The sequence below is a fragment of the Perca flavescens genome, chromosome 21 (genome assembly GCF_004354835.1).
Source record: "Perca flavescens isolate YP-PL-M2 chromosome 21, PFLA_1.0, whole genome shotgun sequence".
Taxonomy (NCBI): domain Eukaryota; kingdom Metazoa; phylum Chordata; class Actinopteri; order Perciformes; family Percidae; genus Perca; species Perca flavescens.
In genome coordinates, this window is record NC_041351.1 from 18,035,850 (window position 1) to 18,054,330 (window position 18,481).

Below are 18,481 nucleotides of genomic sequence, written 5' to 3' on the forward strand. Positions count from 1 at the left end.
CCCAGCGTAAAGTGACGCTTTGAATACACGTGATAAAAAGGGCAAGGGATGCTCAGAAATTACTTTGATATTTATCTGCAAGTTATCTCATAAAAGTTCTCATCTCTTTCATAACGTGACCTCAGCTTAAACTGGGGCGCAGTCTGACATTTGACATCTTACAGAAACAGACAAAAATCACTTCTGCTGCAAAGAATCTCTGACGTTTTCCCACAGTCAACAGGCATGCTTGGAACTGGGCAGAACGCACAAATACCAATGCCCAATAATCCACCTGTCACCTAAGGCGGATAGGTGTGGTGCTGCGGGGTTAAGGAGTGGATATGTGCAGGTTACCGTGACTTATGTGGACTCATCCAGCCACCACCTCCGTGCCCAGGGGGCGTGTTTAAAAAGAGTGTCTGGGGCCTAAGTTTAGAGTTTCCCGCTGAAGAGTGGCTGAGCTTTGAAGAGGCAGGTCCAGTAATGAATTAGAGTATTGTCTGCTCGGAGGGAGAAGCCTCTGGGTGGGACATCAGATCAAAGGAGCTCCTACTTTATTACTTAAAGCGTTGGTTCAGGCATGCAACCGGACAGAGCGGAGGGCAGACACGCTTAAAAACAGGACTTTTAGTAACTGTCCTGACATATACATTTGGGTAGAAGGTTTGTTATTGCGATTGGCATTAAAACTAGGGCTGGGTATTGTTCAAAAATTGTTGATACCGGTACTAAAACCGTGACTTTGATACCGGTTCCTAAACGATACTTCGATACCAATTGTATAAAACAAAAGAAATTACAACATTACGGCACAAATCTTATTATTTATTTTTTATCTCCTACTACGTGAGCTCAGTCTAACGCAGTCTCTGTGCGTAATATAGAGTTTATCCTGAATGCCTCTACGGCGTGTAACGTTAGACAGCCAATCACCAGCATTACTAGATCTTGGTAGAAGCATGCTGCATGCTTATTGGCTCACTGACACTGATGAGACTTACTCCATTGGTATTGAAATTGGGTATTGAATGACGAGGCATTTTTTGATACCTGATACTTTAGAGGCAATTCGGTCAGTGCCTAAAAAGTAGTGAATACGGTGCCCAGCCCTAATTAAAAACGACTAACTTTCATGAACTAATGCCACCAGCGGCTTCCTCCCGTGTGACACACACACCAGTCGAGGTCCATAGTTCAGACGTGATGGTCAAACAAGTTCTTTCTCAGACATGCAATTGTCCAAACATCAGGCCACTCAGATTTTACAGTGCAGAGACACAGAGGAATGCTCTGACCCCTCCTCTCAGGTGGCTCCGCATCGTCCTGAGGCTGCGCCGGGCTCTCGCAGGGTCATTCTCCCATGACAGCGTGGAGAGAGGGAACAACACACCTCCACTTTGATGTCAAAGTGGTCGGGTTTGAGGATGAGGCAAATGACGCGAGAGGCACAAACACCTGGATGGAGCGGAACTAAACAATGCTGCTTAGATGGTGGAGGAGCTGCAGATGTCATATCTAAAATAAAATATAGAACATGTTACAGCACTGTATACATTAATCAACACAATTGTAATGTACACCCAGATACCCTCCTAAAACCCCATTACAGATAAATAACTATGAGGAATAAGCGATCGTCTCACAGAGAAACTGGCACAAAAGTGATGAGTGTTTAAACCCGGGGACTTATAAAAGGCAGAAAGACCCCGGTTGGTCCAGACTGAATTATCTCAACAAATATTGGATGGATGGATGGATGGATGTAACATTTTGTATAAACATTTATAGTGCTAAGAGGATGAATCCAACTAACTGCTGATCTTCTGACTTTTTCTCTAGCGCCACCATGAGCTTGTGGTTTCAAGTGAAATGCCTCAAACAATTGGATGGATTGTCATGAAATTTGGTACACACATTCGTGTTCACCTCAGGATGAAATATAATAATTTTAGTGTGCCCCTCTACCTTTCATTTAGCGCCATGATCAGGTAAAATGTTACCTGCAATACTTATGACATCCCCATCAGCTTCAGCTGTACTTTGCGTTTAGTGCTCCATCAATGTAAAAAGTTGCGATTAATTAAAACACACATTACGGTGATTATTTTAAAGTGCTACTATCAAGACTCGCCACCAATAAGGCAGGTCAATCCACCCTTAAACATTTGTTTTGATTTGTCATGTCATGATTTGCTCACTGGTTTCATTTCAGTTGACAGAAGTCAAACCAATGAGCTAAATTGACCCTTTTCCATTCATCACACAAGCTCTGCTTGGCTCATATTTCAGGAGAATCCACTAGCTTTTCTATAGTGCTATTGCTTTCTTGTCAGTAAGTAAAAGTTTGATTAGGTTAGAAGATATATTCCATCAAAAATGTGACTTGAGCTTTTCCCTACAGTGGTAATTTTATACAGTAAGATTCCAATGTTATGTATTCACAACGTGCCTGATATTCAGCTCTACAATTTACATTAATGGAAATAAACTGAATCAAATCATGTTGAGTTGAAAGTGAGACTTTATAATGCCATAAATCTTGGACTCAAATCTAATCGCTGTTGGATCAAATCGTTACATCCCTACTCCCAACGTAGCGGTCCAGCGTCACAGACACCCCCCACCCCGATGAAGACAGAACATAACCTCTCTACTGTATGTGGTGGATTGCTTTCCTGTGGGAACTGTCGCTCTCTGGTCACCCATTCCTCACCAGCTGGGACTGCTGCTCAGCCACCCAGCCATAATGTCATAATTGTCCTGTTCCTGTGGCTCCTCTTCAGCCGCCGGGACACAATGGATGGCAGCTTAGGGCGGAGTGTGAATCAGAGGCCCCTGGCTAACTGGGTGGGTCCCAGATTACTCCCACACCTGCTGCTCTCACCTTGGCACTGTGAATGACTGTCCTGAGGAGGATGACCAGGTAACTGTTCATTAGTTGAGAATTTTGTAATAATCTTCGAATACAAACCAAGTAAAAAAAAATGTCTAACAACTTTAGGTGTCACTTTTTTTTCTTTTTTTTAAAATTGGTGTCTTGCACAATCACAGCCTCAGTAATGCCAAAATTAACATGATCTTCTTCATTGATTTAACATTCAACAGGGACCGTGCTGCACCACAACGCGTTTGAAAATCGTCCAGCAGGAGCTCCCCAGGTCTCAATTAGCCCTGATGACTTGCCAAGGGGGAGCTGGTGTTTAAAAAAACAAAAGGATATTATTGTTTGGGAGGCATAATAATTGATTCCGGGGCCTCAGAACCACAAAACAATTACTGATTACTTATTTCTGTTTGTCAGCTATGACAACATGATTTTAATTAAGCAGCAGAAGGGGAAAACAAAACTGTTCGCATGGGACCAGACCCCACACTGGAAAAAAAACAAAAAACAGGTAGGCAATAAGCTTCTCTATACATTGCGTTAAAAGGAATACATGGAGATTGTTTTATGTATTCATTTGATATATTTTTGTCATTGATCATAAAAGAATCATCATAATAAATAAAATTATAAAATGTAAAAGTGATTATTATTTTGTACGTGATACATCACTTGTTAATAAACCCCTTGTGAATAATGTACAGCCTGGTGAAAACACAAGCACCAAAACAAAACCGGGGACACGGGGGACCAGTGAACAGGTGTTCCACACACACCGTGTGTAACCTCATCAGTTGAGGTAAATGAAACCGCAATACCATCTGCCACAATCACATGTATCACATCTTATAGTTTTAGGCACACTGAGACTGAGAGAAATAACACTGATTTACAGTGCGATTTACTGTAAGTACTGAAGAAAATCTCTTTTTAAATAAGCCGGTCAGTGTTAACCCTCGTCCTCTCCAAGATCTCCTTATAAGTCACTGTAGCTCATTCGTGGCAGACGTGATCGGGCGTCAGTTAGTGATGTACTTCCTGTGGGTTTGTCCCTCAGTCTGGCCCACGAAGAGATCTCACGATAAAGGTTTAAACCGGGGCCTGTTTCTCGCCAGCTGCCTCCTCTGGTCACGTTAACTTGGACCTCATTAGTCATAATCTGGTCCCCTGGGTCAGCCTTGAAAAACCTCTGCCTGGCAACTGCATAGAAATGCTCCGAGCTAAATATTCCTCTTATGTGCCTGACCCAAAAAAAACTAAAATGCTTATCTGATGGACAGAGCTTTGGCAGTTCTCCTGTTCGAATGAGGCGGAAAGCAAAGTCTCTCAGTGTGGAACTTCAGATAAAACACATAGCAACTTCTTAAAATCTGCATGTGTAGACAAATATGCCCTGTGGTGAGCAGGCAGCTGAGTAAGTGCACTGTTTCTCTTTCGCTTACGATGGCTTTCCTAATTCATAACCACAAAACCAGCCCAAACCATGCATCTGTAAACCAGTAGATCCACTGCTAGAATATTTGTTTGTGGCCACACTGTGCAGAGAGCTTTTTTTAAAAAGGCAGTGAGAGAAACCAAGAAGCCAGCAATGACCTGAGGATAGTAATCTTGGGGGTGAGGAATTTAGCCGAGCTTTAGCAGCCATGACGAACTGGTAGCGATAACGCCAGCAGAATGACTGATCCTGCTCATACCCAAACATGTAACCTCTTCGTTGGCTGTGTAGGTGCCGGCACTTCAAACACATCCATATTTCAGTGACAGAAGGCTCCAGGGTAAAACAACCCCATTTACCTGTAATAGGTTTTAAGAGCAGCCTAGGAGGAGTGAGGCAGGCCTGTAATGATGGGAAAGCTGTCGGAGATGATCTGCCCTGGTAGACTGCCTCAAATAGAAGAAAAAAAAATAGAAAGAAAAGCAGGTAGGGAAAGCTTCAGTTGACCAGAGTTTGACCCCATTAGCTCTGGCTAAGTCACTTCAGGCAAACAAATGCATTTTTGTTTTTATGTAGGTGGTTTAAATGGAGGATTTTAAAGGATTCAGACAAACCGAGCCTTTAAGATGAGCAGATTAACTGTTTAAAATATAGGACGAGTGCATTTCAGATGAGAAAACAAATGAATTGTGTGAAGTGTGGAACTGAACCGTTGATAATTGCAATAAAAATCAGCCGTGATAGATCTCCCAAAGTATTACGGGTAAGAACAGTGAAGTCATTGATGTGTAATCGCAATTTTGTTTTGCTTTAAAAATAATTTATAGTTGATGTCAGAGGTAAATACTGTATATAGGTATTCATTGAAACCTTTCCTCAGGTGACTTTCCTCAGGTCGCTCACGTTTTCGCAGCCTATTTAGTATTTATTGTCATTGTCATGCAGTTTTCTGTTCAAGGCCCTGAAGGCCATGAGGTCCCGAAATAGCTCGGGGGGGTCACCTTCTATTGTGTCCCATAAGATGTCTGTTTTGTCGTCTTTCCCCCTTCTCCAGTATATACTCACTGCAGAGACAGGAGGAATGCCGTATTAAGTCTGACCAACAATGACAACAAAAAACATCAACAAAAGCCAAAGGGCCCAAAAAAAAAAAAAAAAAAAAAAAAACTCCCCTCGATATACAATGCTCCTGCTCACCCTCCATTTTAACCCAACCCTTGCCCCCCTGCCAAGCCAGGAATGCTGGGGGACAGTGACCTTTTCACCCAAGAGTCCCACCTTGGTTTCTCAGGAAGATTAGGAGGTGGTAGAGGAACTGGGAGTGTCCCATGAAGCTAGCTGTTGATCCCAGTTGGAGAGGATTCCAGTTCTTTGGAGGAGGACCAGGCATTGGGTTTGGAACACTCGGGTCTTGAATTTCATGCCGTATTGCAACAACCTTGTAGGTTTTTATGCTTCACCGGTTTGGCTATTATTCAAAAATGTGAAACCAATGCACAGCAGTTTTCTATTACCGATTCTTCCATTAGGAATAGCTGAGCGCCTCATTAAAGGGGCTCCTCCTCAGTGGCAGCAGACTGTTAGCAAACATAAAAGTGTGATTTGTGATTTTATGAGCTTCGGTTTCCGTTGACTTCCGTGTTGTTCTTGGAGCGTTGCCCGAAACCGACGTTCCAGCCGTCTGCCAGGCTCCCGAGAGAACAGAGCCACAGGGAATGCCATCAGGTGTGTTTATCATGCGGAGGTGCTCATCGGGTGGCCTGATGCTCTACAGCAGCTGTCTGGGTGGCAACAGTGGCCCAGGATCTCCCACTGGTTACACAGGGAGCATGACAGCATTACCACAGCCTCTAGAGTCTCTATGCTGTATTTGAAAATTAACATGTAAAAATAACATATGATCAGCACTTTTTGTATTATATTATTATATGCACAAACGTTGCTTTTTTTTTTAGCGATGTGGCTCGAGAGATGGCTGTTGATCAATCGTCCACCCCTCTGATTCAGACTGAAATATCTCAACAACTACATGATGGATTGCCATGGAAGTTTGCACACACATTCATGGTCACCAGAGGATGAATCCTACTGACTTTCGTGATCCCCTGACTTTTCATCTAGCGGAATTATCACGTCAAAATGTCAGTTTGTCCAAGACTTTGCTTTATGACCATAATACTTGCTAAACTAATGGCATTCCCATCTGCTTCAGCTGTACTTTGTGTTTTGTGCTAATTAGCAAATGTTATCATGCTAACATGCTAAACTAAGATGGGGAAAATGGTAAACATTATACCTGCTATACATTAGCATATTAGCACTGTCAAAGTGAGCATGTTAGCATTAGCAATTAGCTAATAGCACAGCTGTACCAAGGTACAAACTCACAGAGCTGCTAGCATGGCTGCAGACTTGTTTTTACACATTTAATGCTTTGTCATTCTAAGATATGTACTTTTATAAGTGCTTAAAATTGTTCCAAAAGGTTTTACGAAGACTTTTGTTCCTTGTGACAATAAATTACAAAACATATTTTTGCGGTTTGTCTGTGGTAAAATAAACCGAAAATATATTGTTAAAATTAACAAATTTATGTCCAGAGGGGTGAATTCCTCTCAAACCAAAATGTGTACGCATGAATAGCAAAAAGTGGTGTAATGAAATCTACTGTACATCTGCACAGCACATTAAAGGATTACCTCAACCATGAAAAGTCACACCATGTTTCACAGGGGTGAAAAGACAAACAACAGCAATAGTGGCAAGAGAAAAGCTCCTGGCACACTGTACATATTAACATCTCTGTAACAGCTGGGTGTTACCCCGGCAGACCAAACCAAAAAGGAAAAACTGTCCACAATTAAGGCTTTCACAAAGCACAAAGTTTGAAATTCCAACGCTAAGATAAAAGAGTAATCCACATTGCACGGCCCTGATAACATGGGTTAGCAGCCATTATTACAAAGTGTTACCAGATGCTGCCACAACACAATAATCAGTCTCCAGGTTATCTAATGGCGTTTTTCCATTACATGGTACCTGCTCGACTCGCCTCAACTCGCCTTGCCTTTTTTGGTTTTCCATTACAAAAAAAAAGTACCTGGTACCTGCCAACAGGTACATTTTTCATGGCGCTTACCCACTGCTAGTACCAGCTCTGCTCGGCCCGGCCGCGGTGCCCTTTTTCCATTGCAGAATTAGTACCGCCTCATGCGTAGGGTTGCAAAATTTTGGGAATTTTCAAAGTTGGAAACTTTCCATGGGAATTAACGGGAATATATGGGAATTCACGAGAATTGACGGTAATTAATTGGAAAAAACAGGATATTTGTAATACTGCTTGTTATAATAATGTTACAACAATAAAGTATATAACAGGGAACTTAAATGTTATTGGAAAAAAAAACATCTTGCAGCATAATCTTGGTTAAAAGAACCTTTAATGCAACTTCAGTTGAATGTCCTCTCTACATTCGTCAATGACATGCACGCGCGTACGCAGTAATCAGCATAGGCTACTACATACTTGCCAACATTTAGTTTTTAAAATACGGGAGTTTTCTTTATTTTTCCATTGCTAGAATACAACAATAACTCAACATTTGTATTCACTGTATATGCCTGTCTGCCTATTACAAAACAACAAGTTTATATTTATGTTTGTATAAGATGGAGTTTGTATGAATTACCTAACATTTACAGTTAATTCTCGTAAATTCCCATTAATTCACATAATTTCCATTAATTCCCATGAAAGTTTCCAAATTGGAATGCTTCCAAAATTCCCAACTTAACTTTCAATGGAAAGTTTCCAGAAATTTCCACGCATTTGCAACCCTACACATGCATTAGGCGAGCGTGGCTGGTCGTCATAGCGACGCTGCAGGAAACTGTTGTGACCTAACGCGACACACACACAGAACGTAGAAGGTGGGTTGTTTTTGACTCTCGCCATGTGGCTGTTGCCACAGCCAGAAGACAAATACCAAAAGGTGACGTGAAAACCTGCAGACCACTGATTGGTCGGAGGGAATCGTAACTAATCACTGCGTCATCATTGCTAGCGACAGACGAGGGTGTCCTGAACAAACCCGCCATTTTTAAATAGTTTTTTTTTTTAATGCCTCCAGCTTCTTTTGAAATAAAAATTGTCTTCTGGCTGTCGCAACAGCCACATGCAGAGAATCAAAAACACACCTTTGAATTGTGTGTCGCAGCAGTTTCCTGCGGCGTCGCTATGACGACCAGCATGAGGCGTTAATAAATCTGCAATGGAAAAAGGAGGACGGGCACCGCGGCCAAGCAGAGTAGAGCTGGTACTAGCAGTGGGTAAGCGCCAAGATTGTTGCACTTTAATTTCTTTATATGACATTTTTCTCGTGTCCTATTATATCTAATTGGAGCAGCTTGGTCTGAATGTAGGGTTTTTCTAGCGTCCGTGTGACAAACATATACAGATCCTCTTTCTCTAAAATAGTATTTACATGTACATGTATGAAAAGGGAAGATGTATTAATTAAAAGGGAAACACAACCAGGCAGTTGGGTGGTGACAGTGTCTGGGGATTAACAAAGGTGTAAAAGGGTAATAACTAGCCTCAGGCTTCCTATCACGCAGCCACTTTAAATACATTTAGGAAACAGGTAATTATGAGCAAAGCTTGACAACATAAGACATTATGTAACTGCAAATATTCAGAAACACTTGTTTGGCACGCTAAAGCCTATTGGCAATACAAGTTTTAAGTAACTGAGATAGAACAAATGACATTTACCAACTTTGTATATCAGCGCTGTTTACTGGTTAAACTCCACACAGTGTCTATGATATTCAAGTGCTATTTTGGTCTATATGTGCTGGAGGTGTGTATGGGGAAAATTCTACCTTTTTTTGTCAACAAGTCATTTTGCTGTGTAGAAGAATATGTTAGTGTTCCTTACTCACATTAGTGTATTTTTATTTATAATTTGTCTAATGGATCATGTATCAAATAACAGTGTTAATCCAAGTATTCACATCCTATGTGCTACTACACCGCAGCCATGGATTTAGATTTCAGGACCAACAAAACAGATTAGTATCAGGTTCAACAGCCCAATATAGTTTTTTACATTTTTAAACAACAAATAATTATACTATAATTACTGGTCAAACTAATTAGCATCTCCACAGCACAAATTAATTGCCATTGTCATAATCAATATTCCTTATCAATGCCAGATCTAAGTCATCCTCATGTTAAGGCTTTTCTTTTGGAAATTGACCATGCACAGATCTGTCTTTGGGTTCACTTTGACATTTCCAGAGTCATTTATTTGCTCAGGAAACATAACATCACATTATAGCGGCCTAACAGGTCTAGGTAGTATAATGCATTGCTCTCCTGCATCTATTTTCCCTCCACGCAATGATTCATTTCTGCAGGAAGTTGCAGGTTTGTGTGCATCTAGGTACGGCGGAAACCCAATCCATCAGGGCAGAGCTAGACGGGTGGGCCTGCCCTGTCTGACATTATCCAGACACCTTCATGGCAGCTCTGGCTTCACCGTTGACACACGTGTTACCAGCAACATAAGCTGGCATTGAGGGACAAGAGAGCACCAGGAAACATGTGGCTACAAATCAGAAAATGTTGAAATGAAAGAGCTTTTTTGATGTACCTGTAGAACAGGATTTCTAGGAAGTGAAGGACCTGTATTAACACATAAACATTGGAAAGAAATACAAAAACAGTGTTGTCACACATGCCAATTTAACATCCAATATCTCTACAGTTTTAAAAGAAATGCAAATTAGAACCCATATTAATTTAAATTCCAATTCAAAAGAATAATCCTGGTTTCCCATTCAGAAATTGAGGATTTATTTAATAAATCTAAGTGTTTTCTACTATTTTCAGTTCAATAACAGATCTCTAATCGTCATATCAAATGTCTACAGCACCTCCAACAGTCTCTAAGACTAAACAGAAGCATGTACTCTCTTTGTCCAGGCCCATCTGCTAATCCACACAACCAGCTTCCTACTGCAATCAAACCTTTGTAAACTTCACAACATCAGCAAGATGCCCGCCTCTGCTGCTTTATTTCAACCTCCCTCTGACCACAAATAGGTCTAAATCGACCCAATTACTTCCTGCTTCCTTGAATGCTCGAACCTGATTTACTGATACTTGCCAGCAGTGGCTCTGTGATAACTATCTGTTGATAGTCGTGTGTATCCTGTGAAATGACTATTTGTGAACAACTTTGATGTGCCTTTGGGGGAATTTCAGAACAGTGTGTGACACATTACATGAACTGAAGCGAAGTGAAAAAAAAAAAAATCAGATTCACTTCCATTACAGACAAATCCATCCTGCAGATCATGGCTTTCATGCCTATATTAAAACTAATTATCTAGTTCAGAATATTTCTATCAACATTTTTCCACAAAACAAAGTGCCATCCTGCCAACAAGTCCTCCAAACCATACGACGAGATAGGTCTCCTATAAAACCCATAGGAGCGTTTTATTAAAACGAGAATTCCGGTCGATTTCAACACGTAGCTCTGTTGTTTGTAAATTTGGAGTGCGGTCAGTAGCGAGAAAAACTACAACAATCGGTGCTGCCTATACCGTGTTATCCTCCCGCTACAGTTTGCACCCAGGAGGCTGAAACAGGGCACATTTTAAACGTGCTTTTAGCCTCTTAACATGTTTGAAATGTCATTACAAGTGCCTACCCATGTGAAGTGATTCCTTCCAAGTGAACACAGTGAATCTGACTGCAGTAGATGTGAAAGAAATGCATACAAATTGTACAAATTCATACCTATGTTTAGTTCCGGTGTTGAGACAGCAAGACAAGTGCTTTGGGACCGTCCACAAACTACAACACCGAAAAGAGATACAAAAATATTTTCAAAAATAGGCATTTGCTTATTTTTAAAAGTAAGTGCTGTAGTACAGCTAGCAGGAGACAAGTTCTAATTGAGGTAAGTTTGGAGACACTATCTTATTTAATCATTAAATTAATACATATTTTTGTTGTATCTCTTTTCGGTAGTTTGTAGACGGTCCCTAAGTCTTGCCGTCTCAACACAGAAACTCAACAGAGGTATGAATTCAAGTAGGTAAACTTCGTTTCAGAACTCAAACCTCCTATGGCGCCATTTTGATGCTACAAAGCGATCACCTCCCGTTAGCATTCCACTGACTGCCTTTCGTTTTGACGTCACTGTACAGTGAATAACTTTATATCTGAAGCGTTTAAAGACTCTCTATTTGTCCATTGTTTATTTCAAAAGAAACACAACAATGTATAAAAGGCTCCATTACCTTGTACCTCACGTTATGGCTCCGTTGTAAAAATAGGCTAACGATTGTGTCACATAGTATAGGAATTACGGTATAGTACAGGGAAGATCACAGGCAGTTTCGACTTACATGAGCTGTTTAGGTTTAATTACTAATGTTAACTAGCATTTTAGTTAGCAATAATTAGCCTGTGCTTATGTTATCTCCTTACATATACCTGCGCTCTCCATCTCTGCAAGATTGGGAATGATTTAGATTTCTCTTGGCACAGCTACCAGAAGACTTACAACTTTCAGACAGGTTGCTCACGTCACATTTACATTGTCTCTGTCAGTTGGAGGCTGCGCAGTAACGCTCAGCGCTCACCGGAAAAGTGCTTCTAATATCCTTCACTGGTCTCCGTCCAGAGCAACGGGATCTGTTGGTCCATTCTTATACTGTCTATGTATGAATTTGCACAACTTGTATGCATTTCTTTCACATCTACTGCAGTCAGATTCACTGTGTTCACTCGGAAGGAATCACTTCACATGGGTAGGCACTTGTAATGACATTTCGAACATGTTAAGAGGCTAAAAGCACGTTTAAAACTTTCCCTGTTTCAGCCTCCTGGGTGCAAACTGTAGCAGGACGATAACACGGTGTAGACAGCACAGATAGTTTTCGTTTTTCCTTGCTATTGACAGCACTCCAAATTTACAAACAGAGCTACTGTTAAAATCGACCGGAATTCTCCTTTAATTTGCACCCCTAGGGGTGGCAGGAAATACGACCCACAGAAGCATTTTCCATCCTTAATTCTAAACCACGACGTTAACGGTCACAGTTTTTAACACGTCATCAATGTTGTGAAACATTTTTTTTTAAAGTGGGACATGAACCCTGATGTCCTGGATGAAATCCTGTGTTTTATTTGACCCATACACCACCCCAACCTACCTCTCTATGCAGAATTTGGCACTCTTATACTTTGTCACCTTACTTTCTGCTTTGCTCCCATCATAATAACTATGGCCACTAGAGGGCGCTGCTACTACAAAACGTAAATATGCGTTGTAATTGCTGCTTAAACAAACGACTTATGGTGGCGTTTTTCAGGGGAGGACAGTGTCCATCCTACAGAGACAGTGAAGGTGACAGATGAGACTCTACTCTCTGAGTGGGTTAGCATATGGTAGCAATCAGGGAAAGTGAGGGTCTGCTAGCCCAACAGTAATTAGCAGACGGCCTCTTGTTCACATTTCTTTTAATAGCTCAACACGGCCCAGTGTGGACTAAAAATAAACAGGGCAATTATGGGCGGCAAGGAAGGGCATCATTTGAGGGGTCTGGCCTTTGAACCCGGGTCAGAGCCCATATAGGAGGTGTCCATGTGGACCACCTGCACCCCTCTGGGCCACTGGGGAAAGGAGCCATGTTGTGTTTATGTTAAGGGTCAGGCACAGAGGTAGGCCATTGTAGGGTAAACTAGATGTGTGAGTAAATACTGTCTATTTATATCATAAAGAGTGAAAATGCTTGTTGTGTTTTGGACCCAAGGTGCAAAAGTTGAACCATCTGTTTGCAAGAACAAACTCAGCCTATAGTTGTAACATAAGTGTTTACTTAGTGGAACATTAAACTAGTTTTCACACAGCGTAATTACTGAATATGTACACCCAGTAGCTGCCAGAAGGGTTTACTACGAAGTGAGACTAATAACTTATTGAGGTATGTTGAGTCTAAAGCTAAAGTTTTCAATGTCACGGAGATGGCTCTCTTTTAACCTGGCTAGATCGTCATGGTACCTTTTGCTGCACACCTAACCTGCTCCGGAGGAGGTTGAGTTCTGAGATTCGGATTTAAATTGGCTATAAAAAAGCCTAGACCTCGGTGTCAGAACTGTATAAGGGTTCTCTTGGGAGGGAGGGTGTTTAGAGACAGAATAGACCCGACAATATTCTCTATAAGTGATATGGATTCTAAGCTGAAGTAATATGTAATGTAAGCCGTAACGTTAGATTAGTAATGCCGAACGAACAAAGCAGCACAATTACAGTAGCGCAAACTGTATGAATTGCATTCAGTTGGTGATGCAGAAAATCCGAGCAAAAGTGCTGCCACTATAGCCTCGTGAGACTGTCCTGATCTTGCGAGCTCCAGTTTTCTACTCGTCCATTCTATATACTGTCTATGGTGGAAATACATCTAACATGCTTACGCATATCCGACACATCACCCAGATGTGCCAATCGCTGGAACAAGACAAAAAAAACTGTCCAACTTCTCCTCCCTACAGTGCTTAACCAGCCTTTAGATACAAATAATTAATGTTAAATTAAAAGGGAGAAGAGCTTGGATGTTAAACAAGAGCTTATCCATCATTTTACCTACTGTTAAAAAAAGCAAATACAGGCTACTCTTTTTGCACTTGCTTTAAGATTTTATTTTTGTATTCCTCCTGAAAGTGACTTTATTTTGTGGTTGGATTGATAGCCTACATCTGGCTTCAGGTTGCACTACAAATTCATTTTACTTGAACAACAATTTTAATAAATAGAGATTTGTTTTGTGTAAATTGTTAATAATTGAGCAATGGGAAAAAATAATCGCTAATTGAAAAAATAATCGCTAGATTAATCGTTTAAAAAAGAATCGTTTGGGGCAGCCCTAATTACAGCTCCTGATGCTACAGTGACTTCATGTTTACATAGTTTATCACAGATGTTTCCTAGCAACAGATGTATACTTTATAAAAGACTTAACTAGCTAGGACATGTGTACAGCCAAGGGGGTAAGCTTCGCTTCAGAACTCGAGCCATCATGGCGCCATTTTGTTGCTAACTGGCCATCACCTCCTGTTAGCATTCCGCTGACCGCCATTTATTTTTTTACGTCACTTGACTGCGAATAACTTTACATCAGAAATGTTTGAAGACTCTATTTGTCCGTTGTTTAGTTCCAAAGAAACAAGACAATGTATAAAAGGCTTCATTACTTTGTACCTCACGTTATGGCTCCGTAGCAGACGTTTTTGTAAAAATAAGCTAACGATTGTGTCATAACCAATTGACTTACTGTCGCATAGTAGAGGAATTACCGTATAGTACAGGAGAAGCTCGCAGGCAGTTTCGACTTACATGAGATGTTTAGGTTTAATTACTAATGTTAACTAGCATGTTAGTGATCAATAATTAGCCTGTGCCCATGTTATCTCCTTACATACACCTACAGTCTCAGTATCTGTAAGATTGGGAATTATTGAGATTTCTCTTGGCACAGCTACCAGAAGACTTACAACTTTCAGACACGTTGCTCACGTCACATTCTCTCAGTTGGAGGCTGCGCAGTAAAGCTGGCCATCACCGGAAAAGTGCTTCTAATAGCCTTCACTGGTCTCCGTCCAGAGCAACGGGGTCTATTGGTCCATTATATACTGTCTATGTGTACAGCATAGTTTGTCTTTAAAAAGAGTACTCCCCCGATTTAGCATTAGTGAGTACCAAAATCGATGCAGCACAACCAGAGACAGTCTTTTTTATATAATCATTACTGTTCCTGACACCTACATTACCCACAATGCAATTTGAAAGTCGACAGTTCACTCAGAGGGGCCAGTAGCGGCTTATGTAGCCTTGAGCCTCAAGCAGAGATGGGGAACAGGCTACCGAGGTCTGGTGAGCTCACTTCTGTCTAACTCCACACCAACATAACAAATTGCTTCTAAAATGTTTTCTTTAAGCATTTTAGTTGTTCCCCATGAAGGAATATTGGATCATGTCAGAAATGTTTCAAATAGTATGTTGCAAAAATCTTGAAGAACAGGAATGTTTAATTCCCATTCCCCCTCCCCACCCGTAAGTGTGTTTTCTCTAAATGACGTCCCCAGCTTCAGCATGAAACTGTTTCTCTGCACTGGCTAGTAGGCCGGCACAGATGTTCACATCAGCTCAAGAACAACAAGAAAAGCTTTTACACACCTGGCAACTCTCAAACAGAACTTGGCACCAAAGAACCTGCAAGGTTGTCCCAGACTGACCTTTCACCTCTTGTGATGTCAATGATCCTCTCGACCAATTACATGCTGGAAGCTGCCCTTGGACTTGCCTGGCCTCGGACGCAAAGACAAATGATTCGATCAGATTAAATGTTTTTTAATGGCAGGCAGAGAGGCCAAATGTGGGTCTTTCACTAGAAGCCATATGTGAATTTCTCTGGTTATCATTCCAAATGAGGCTCATTTGTAACCAATATGTGAATGAAACGCTAAGCTCTGGCAGAGATGTGGAGGAAAATGTCTTATTTGTTACTTCAGGGACAGCAGTGTAACAATTTATTTCCTTATGTCAATATCACTCTATCAACAGTGTGTTCTCAGATTTGATTGACTATGAGAATAACTGGCAGGCTGTAACAAGACATGAAATCATATCATGTAGCTTTGCATATGAAGTGGATTATGGACAATATGTTCTGGCCTCAATCTGCCAAGAGAAACAGCAAGAGCGAGCCACACATCCAGAGGCCTCGCTATTTTTAAACCCACATTTTGGCTCGGCGCTCGGTGCCTACCACAGCAAAGGCTGCTGGAGCCATCATTGAACCCAACACAAAGACATTGTCCCTGAGACTAGAGCTTCAAAGCATCAACAAGGTCAAACACTGTATTTTTAATGTCTAGTTCTGGGCCACACTGCAGGGCAAGCTGGACCTCAAGTAATGGAATGTCTTTTTTCACATACACATGCACAGACCTATGATCACTCAGCCATCGTCCTGTTATTAAGAGAACGGGTTGTGGGGTCCTTCACCTGGCTACAGGGACAGGGTGACCTGGTCATTCCTACGGCCCCCCGTCAGTGGATTAACCCCCCACCCTCAGGAGAAGAAAGACCCCTGCACCACTTATGAAGCGTTTGTTCTTCCTGTCAGCCTTCAATTGAGGATAATTGTCTCTTTTAGATCTCGAGGGCCTGTGATCTGCCATCCATTGAGACCAAAAGGAGGTTATGTTTCACCTCAGGTTGGCGTGGGGGGGTAGATAGTCCCAAATTCAACAAAGAATGTCTTGATATTGATGTAAATAGATTTAACATCAAAAGGTTAAAACTGGATTCATAAGAGGAGCAGTCATATTATGTTGTGTGTATTGTGTATTATATATTATATTATATATATTGTGCAATACTGACACTGAGTGACAGCATATCATTTTAATGAGGTTAAGATTCATAAGAGCTGATGTAAATTAGCCTATATATATTTGTACATCCACAGACTTCATTTATTTATACCTCTAAATGTGTATGTATGTGTTTTATTTTTTTATTATATTGTTACTCTTTTATTTTATTTCTGTGTGTTTATTTTATTACTTACTTGGTACCATTCCCTGTATATATTTAGGCTATAGATATTTCTTTTTTCCCCTGTATATTTATTATTTGCATAGACAGTATGTGGGGGGTGGGGGGAACAAAAGAAAATAGTTTGTTGTCAAATGTTTGTTAAACTGCTGTTTTTTGCAAATAAAAAAAAATATTTATGCAGGTATGTGGGTTGAACTAGTGCCACTATTAAGCAATGTTATGAAAGGTTGTATGCCAATTTTGTAGGCGTGTTTCTTTAGTGGTTATGTTTTTTTAGTGTGACAGAAACATGCACACACACCCGCACACACACACACACAGACACACACACAATTCATAACCTCTGGCTCATCCTCAACCCACACATGCAGCAAAAAAGGCCATTCATTGTAACAGCATTGGTTCAAATGTGCATTGTATTTCCAGTGCTGCTGACATCAGAGAGGGTTTCCTTTCCTTTACTCTCTTCCATAACACCCGCAGCTGGTCGGGTCACATAATCAACTCCCAAATGGCAGTCCTTTAGCACAACAGCTGTGCACCAGTGAGAGCATCATGTGGGAAATTAGCATAAGCTGAGCCTCCCAACTGGTCGGTGCGTCTGAACAACATAATCATTTTCAATCTCTAAGTGCAGCTTGGATGTTGCCTCAGCTCTCAAGAGTCAGACACGCACCCCCACAACACATAAACACATTGCCCCCCCTTCTCCCTCTCTATCTCTCTATCTTTCTCTGTTTGTCACACACACAGAGTCAGAATTGTGAGTCAGTGCCTCATGTGGTGACAATGTGTGCGCTGTGCTGCGGTGGAGGCAGCAGTCAGTCTGTAAAAAGAGGAAGTGGTGCAGCATAGCCCGGAGGAGTAGGGTCCTGGGGAAGAATGTTTATCCTGTCCAACCCCTTTGATGTTTTACTGTTAATCACTTCCTGCTCACTGTATATGAACTAAGCAGCTCTGCGTTGCAGTGCTGGGCCCGGCAGCCATTTTGGATTTTCTAAACGGAGAAAGGCAAAAGTGTAAAATCACGCTCCCTCTGGTGCTTTCCAATTATAATGCAGTGAATGTTCGGACCACTGTGAACAAATATACTAAAGTTCAGGGCTGCCTAATTGTCTTCCGACATGGAATAGCAATGGACACATTGTGCTTGCTGTTCCTGGAAGTCCCACACAGAGAGTTACAGTAAAACTGCCATGCTCAAGACTTATGAGGCCCTAATGTGCATCTACCACACCATGTGGTTTGAGTGGCGGTGACATTTTGTGGCCATTCTAATTCAAAATCCCTGCCAGTGCTACAAAAGTCTCCAACCCTCTATGCCACTGATCATCACATGAAGAGAGATTCAGAAGTTCTCTCACGTACAGACTGCTTGTCTGGGCTTTGCTTTTCATTCCTCTGCCTTTTTCTCTCTCGCAGACGCACACCACCCCGCGTACAAGACCCCATGCAACACACCTAGCCCCGGCACATTTTAACCCCCCCCTAGCATCTGAGAGCATTTATACAGCTCTGGAATTCAGAGGGTCT

At 41.4% G+C, this 18,481-nt stretch overlaps 1 protein-coding gene across 1 annotated transcript in view; it reads right to left on the reverse strand.

The window, feature by feature from the left end:
* Positions 1–18,481, reverse strand: part of dlx4b (distal-less homeobox 4b) — a 71,663-nt gene that overhangs the window by 14,541 nt on the left and 38,641 nt on the right. The gene's annotated exons all lie outside the window — the stretch shown is intronic.